Consider the following 7454-nt stretch of genomic DNA (forward strand, 5'->3'; position numbering starts at 1 on the left):
TTGCTTCTCTTAGAGGCCTCACAAGCCAAATCGGGGGATCGGTTTATATGGGGGCTATATATAATTATGGACCGATGTGGACCAATTTTTGCATGGTTGTGAGAGACCATATACTGACACCATGTACCAAATTTCAGCCGGTTCGGATGAAATTTGCTTCTCTTAGGGGCCTCGCAAACCAAATCGGGGGATCGGTTTATATGGGGGCTATATATAATTATGGACCGATGTGGACCAATTTTTGCATGGTTGTTAGAGGCCATATACTAACACCATGTACCAAAATTCAGCCGGATCGGATGAAATTTGCTTCTCTTAGAGGCCTCGCAAGCCAAATTTTGGGGTCCGTTTATATGGGGGCTATACGTAAAAGTGGACCGATATGGCCCATTTGCAATACCATCCGACCTACATCAATAACAACTACTTGTGCCAAGTTTCAAGTTGATAGCTTGTTTCGTTCGGAAGTTAGCGTGATTTCAACAGACGGACGGACGGACGGACATGCTCAGATCGACTCAAAATTTCACCACGACCCAGAATATATATACTTTATGGGGTCTTAGAGCAATATTTCGATGTGTTACAAACGGAATGACAAAGTTAATATACCCCCCATCCTATGGTGGTGGGTATAAAAATGCCGATTAAATACGTATATAATTAAGTTTAAAGTTTCTATAGAAATAAAATTTTGACAACGTTTTCTATAGAAGTAAAATTTGGAAACAATTTTCTATAGAAATAAAATTTAGATAAAATTTTGACAAAATAAAATTTTAACAAAATGTTCTATAGAAATAAAATTTTGACAAAATTTTCTATAGAAATAAAATTTTGACAAAATTTTCTAAGAAATAACATTTTGACAATGTTTTGTATAAAAATAAAATTTTGGTAGATTATTTCTGGCTCGAGTGGCAACCATGATTATGAACCAATATGGACCAATTTTTGTGCGATTGGTGATCGGCTATATATAACTATAGACCGATATGGACCAATTTTGGCATGTAATTAGCGGCCTTATACTAACACCACGTTGCAAATTTCAACTGGATCAGATGAATTTTGCTCCTCCAAGAGGCTTCGGAGATCAAATCTGGGGAACGGTTTATATGGGGGCTATATATGATTATGGACCGATATGGACCAATTCTTGCGTGTTTGTTAGAGACCACATTCTAACACCACGTTCCAAATTTCAACCGGATCGGATGAATTTTTCTCCACCAAGAGGCTCCGTAGTACAAATCTGGGGATCGATTTATATGGGTGCTATATATAATTATGGACTGATATGGACCAATTCTTGCGTGTTTGTTAGATACCACATTCTAACACCACGTACCAAATTTCAACCGGATCGGATGAATTTTGCTCCTCTAAGAGGCTCCGGAGTTCAAATCATGGGATCGGTTTATATGGGGGCTATAAATAATTATGGACCGATATGGACCAATTTTGGCATGGTTGATAGGGACCATATACCAACATCATCTACCAAATTTCAGGCGGATCGGATGAAGCGCTTCCACAGATGTTCTTTATTTTAACTGCACAGGAAGTTCATTTGAGTCAATTTTTTATAACTCGTTTTTTTCACATTTTTAATGGGAAATTTAAAGTTTTATTATTTCAAATGGGTTAAAAACAGATTAAAAATATTTAAAATAGTGCAAATTATTTAAATTTTGCCGAAGAAAAACTAAATCATTTCTAGAAAAATTGCGAATTTTTGAAAATATTTGATCTCAAACGTTCCAGACAAGCGTTATAATGCATTAAAAATAATACAAAATTTTAGAAATTATTTATTCGTCAAAATATCACAAAATTTCTTAATTCACATCCAAATCACTGGATTCGCATCAAACCTTAAGAAGTGATGCAAATTCAGTGCAACGGCTTTTGAAATGGTGGACATCCGTCCTATGACAAACCCATGTTAAAATCATCGCTTCTGTGCCAATTTTGCACCACTTCCGGATCCAAAAAGAACATTTTCACTACTTTCTTGGCGACGCTTTTTTTGCTGGGTGAGTACTGGTTCTGATATTTTAGCAAGAAATGTAGCCGTTGCAACTAAAGTGAACGACTAATAATGGGAAACCTTCAACAAATTATAGAATTTGCATGTAACTTCTATTCTTTTCTCACTGTGGTTATAAAGGAACATATCGAAATGTTCGAATGGTATGCTCTTTTGTAGTATATTATTGATGTTTTGTTGAACTTAACAATTAGTGTTGTTTTAACAAATTTAATGATACAAAACCTGCTCAACCAAAAATGACGCTGTGCCCCCCTTGGAACCTCGTGGTGCCCCCCCATTTGGGAAGCTCTGTTATAGATCGATGTGGACCAATTTTAGCACGGTTTTTAGAGACCATATACCAACACCATGTACCAAATTTCAGCCGGATCGGATGAAATTTGCTTCCCTTAGAGGCTCCGCAAGCCAAATCGGAGGATCCGTTTATATGGGGGCTATATATAATTATGGACCGATATGGATCAATTCTTGCATGGTTGTTAGAGACCATATACTAACACCACGTACCCAACTTTAACCGGATCGGATGAATTTTTCTCTTCTAAGAGGCTCCGGAGGTCAGATCTGGGGATCGGCTTATATGGGGGCTATATATAATTATAGACCGATATGGACCAATTTTGGCATGGTTGTTAGAGACAATATACTAACACCACGGACCAAATTTCAATCGGATCGGATGACTTTTGCTCCTCTAAGAGGCTCCGGAGGTCAAATCTGGGGATCGGTTTATATGGGGGCTATATATAATTATGGGCCGATGTGGACCAATTTTTGCATGGTCATTAGAGAACAAATACCAACACCATGTACCAAATTTAAGCCGGATCGGATGAAATTTGCTTCTCTTAGAGGCTCCGCAAGCCAAATCGGGGGCTCGATTTATATGGTGGCTATATATAATTATGGACCGATGTGGACCAATTTTTGCATGGTTGTTAGAGTCCATATACTTACACCATGTACCAAATTTCAGCCGGATCGGATGAAATTTGCTTCTCTTAGAGCAATCGCAAGCCAAATTTGGGGGTCCGTTTACGTGGGGGCTATACGTAAAAGTGGACCGATATGGACCAATTTTTGCATGGTTGTTAGAGACCATATACTAACACCATGTACCAAATTTCAGCCGGATCGGATGAAATTTGCTTCTCTTAGAGGCTCCGCAAGCCAAATCGGGGGCTCGGTTTATATGGTGGCCCATCCTATGGTGGAGGGTATAAAAATGTTTGCTTGTAGTTAAATTTTATTATTTTTTCGCAATTTCCCACAACCCAATGAAATTTTCCCGTTTACTTTTTTTCAGTGTAGACTATATTGGTCTATTGTGATTCCTTATAGTTGTGTCTCTCCTCTTGGTCATTTATCTTCCTCCGTCAGTATTAATCCCATCATATTTGCGTTTCCAAACGAGTTTTCTAGGTATTCCACCCAGAAGGGAAGTATATTCTTCAGTTTACAGTCCCTTTCATCGGAAATATCCTGAATGAAAAAGGAGCCTAGTATCTTGTTTCTTCTAAATGATAATACCGGACACTGGCACAGAAAATGGTAATAGTTTTCTTCTATTATAGTTTAAACTGAACTTTTTTGTTCGGTATTAGAATTTTATACCCGAGTTAAACTCATACATAGGAAAGCTGATTGGAATAGGTACAGGGAATCGTTCAATATGATGATACCGGAAATACCAGATACAAATATGAGCACTGTGCAAGATATCGAACACGCAGTGGAGCGGATTACTAAGGCCTTCAACATCTCACTGAAAGCTGCATGATCTAGAGGGAAGCCAAGGGGGAAAATCGCCCACCATGGTGGACTACGGAGTTAAGTACTATGAGGAAATTCTGCAGGAAGCTCTTTAACAAAGCAAAGTCCACCAGAGTTCCCGAGGATTGGGACGCTTACAAGAAGAATCTAAGAGGATACAAGCTGAGAAAGACTCAGCATAGCTCTTGGAATGATTACAGCAGCAGTGTTGAGAATACGTCCGAGGCTTCCAGACTAAGGAATGTACTAGCATCCACTAACTCCGCTCCAGGTTTCATTAAAACATCGGAGGGCAATTGGACAACGTCCAGTGAGGAGACGCTGGAGGTACTATTGGACACACATTTTCCTGGAAATCAGACGGTTGAACCATGTTCTGGCGGTGCCACGGTGGTTTAGCGGTTATTTCCTATCGAGGAAATTTGTAACGGAATCTAGAATAAAATCGGCGTTAAATAGCTTTGGACCATTCAAATTCCCCGGGCCTGATGGAATTACTCCGTCGGAGTTACAAGCAGTGGCTGAGAGAATTATCCCCTGGTTAAAATAATCCTTATAATATATACAGGATGTATCAACATAGCATATATACCGCCTTAGGTATGAAAAGTCGTTTTCATATCTAAAGCGGGAAAATCCTCTCACTCGAGTACGAAGGATTTCCGACCTATCAACTTATCCTCATTCGCACTTAAGACTCTGAAGGAGATGATAGATATTTATCTTAGAACTAGCGTCGATTCAAGTTTTGCTCTCGAAACGACGAGTATGCATGCTACTCGAAAGGCAGGTCTACTGAGATCGCATTACATGAACTAGTCAGCTTTATTGAAAGCTCACTCACTATCTGTCAATGAATACACAATCATAGTGTTTCTAGACATCGAAGGGGCGTTCAACAACGTCCATTCGAGCTCGATAATAAATGGACTGGCAACTCTGAATGTTGATCCAGGTATACTTAGGCTGCTAGACGAACTACTAATAAGGAGACGTATTTCAGCCACACTAGGGCAAGCAAACATACAAAGGTATGTGAACAGAGGCACTCCCCAAGGAGGAGTTCTATCACCTCTTCTTTGGAATGTTGCTATAAACAACCTTCTGGTTTCTCTAGAAAAAGAAAGGATAAAAGTGGTGGCATACGCAGATGATGCGGCGCTAGCAGTCAGGGGAAAATTCCCATCCACAATCAGAAATATATGGTGTTGTAGTCTGGTGGCCGGCACTTCAGCAGCCGGCAAGTTTAGACAAAGTTCAGCGTATGGTGTGCTTGTGTATCTCCGGCACATTCAGTAAGACAGGAACAAATTCCCTTAATGTCATGCTGCATCTAATGCCTTTAGACATTTTGGCCAAACAGTCAGCTGCAACAACGGCTGTGCGGTTGCGCGAGCTATCGCTGTGGTCGGAAAAATGTTCACAGTCACAGTTCGGCCCTCAAAATAATGCCAGATGTGCCTAACGTAGTGGATTACACTTTGGCGAGACCACTTTTCGACAAAGAGTTTGAAACTCTACTTCTCAGTGAGGCGTGGTGCACACAGGCCCCGGGAAATAAACGATATATAGATTTCTACACTGATGGCTCCAAATTGGCTGGACAAGTGGGTTTAGGAGTATATTCTAAAGATCTGGAACTTCGAATAGCGAAAAGATTACCTAATCTCTGTAGTGTTTTTCAGGCTGAAATATTAGCAATAAGTGAGGTGGCGAATTGGCTGAGAAGTAATGTTCCAAAAAATGTTTGCATTAATATATACTCAACCTGCAATAAAATCTTTGGACTCTGTGTTCCTTAACTCGGCCATCGACTGCCGCAAATCTCTCAATGAGATGGCTGAGCAGCACAATATTCACCTAATATGGGTGCCTGGCCATAAGAACATACCGGGGAACTGCGAAGCGGATTAGTTAGCAAGGCTAGGGACTACCTTACATATTCCAGGGGAATTAGAATCTGTTGGTATGCCCCTGACTACCTGCAAGCTCATACTGCGTGAGCGGGCTGTTATGATGGCAAATGTTCGATAGGAGAATTGCAAGGGTTGTAATGAAGTACAGTCTAACCTCGCTAGTCCTGACAGATATAGTTTCAAACTATGTCCGGATTACCGAATTGTTCGGACTACAGTACAAAAAAATTATAACCTCGTTAGTTGGATATTTACTCATTTAATGTTCTGAATTAAATTCTGATCCATTGGTTGTAGTATTGTGAAATTCGGAGGCAAAATGAAGACTCGGATCGGCATTGATTTCCTTTTTTTGGGTTGATGGTGCGTTATTCATGCCATACCAATGCCAATGTGTTTTTACCTGGTCATTTAATTGTTTGGAAAACTTACATCCTTCTTTTCTTTTTTAGCTTTTGTCAGGTATATAGTCGAGTTATCCTTTTTATCACAATGGATTGAATAGTCTAAGTGAGCCTAAAAATAAATTGGACTGCCATTTTAACCTTTCGTTTCTAACCTAACGGTAAAATAACGTACAATTACCGCAACAAACAAGCAAACATTGCTGTCCTGACTACAGAGGAAAACATTTTAAAAGTATCCGACAATTTTAGCTGTTCGAACTACTGGATAGTCCGGACTAGCAAGTTATACTGTGTTTTATAATTTGGATTTTTAAACTGGCATTTGTTTGTACGTTAACAGCTATATGTTACAAATATTTCGCAAAAAGAGAATGGAAAATCTGTAACCTAACTTTAATTTTATAGATCCTAAATTTAAAGCTGGATAGGTCCCTAAAAATTACTTTATTTTAAAAAAGCCACATCTTTGCTCGGAATCAATACAAAAATCTTTAAGGAAATGTCAAAATCTATGGATCCAAGTAAACTTTTTTTGAGTGTATATACGGCTGATGGTTTAGCCAGGAATAATTATGAGCTGGCATCTCAATGAGTTGGCTGAGCAGTACAATATTCACGTAATATGGGTGCCACTGGAACATACCGAAGAACTGCGTATGAGTTTGCAAGGCTACTAACTACCTTACAAATTCTTGGGGAACTAGTGTGCATCTGGCTAAACGCAAGCTCTTACTGCGTGAGTAGTCTGTTATGATGGCAGCTGTCCGATGGGAGCATTGCAAGGGTTGCAACGACACCAAGCAAATATGGCTCCATTTAAACTTAAACCGCACACTAGATATGCTAGTGTTCTCGAGATGACAGATATCACTCCTGATATCTGATATAACGGGTCGTTGTCTGATAGGAGAGTTTGCAACAACTATTGGCGCGAAGTAGAATGACTACTGTATGAGCTGTCACGATGCGGAGGAAAAGGGATCAATTAAACACCTCTTGTGTGAGTGTACTGCATTTTGTGTAAGGTGTAAGCGAATTTTAGGAGCATAGAGCTTTAGATTACTGGCGGACCTGGAAAATGTTAACTTAAGCAGTCTGCAAATGTTTTTGGAACAATCTGGTTGTATCAAATGAAGAAAATAATCGGGTGCTTTCAACGGTAAAAAAAACTAGAAGTGTCTATACGTAACAGGTTGGCTGATAAGTCCCCGGTCTAACAAAGAAAAACACATTTTTTTGTCAAAATTAGTTTTTATTATTCAACATAGTTCCCTTCAAGAGCGATACAACGATTAGAACGAC

The sequence above is a fragment of the Haematobia irritans genome, chromosome 5 (genome assembly GCF_050003625.1).
Source record: "Haematobia irritans isolate KBUSLIRL chromosome 5, ASM5000362v1, whole genome shotgun sequence".
Lineage (NCBI taxonomy): Eukaryota > Metazoa > Arthropoda > Insecta > Diptera > Muscidae > Haematobia > Haematobia irritans.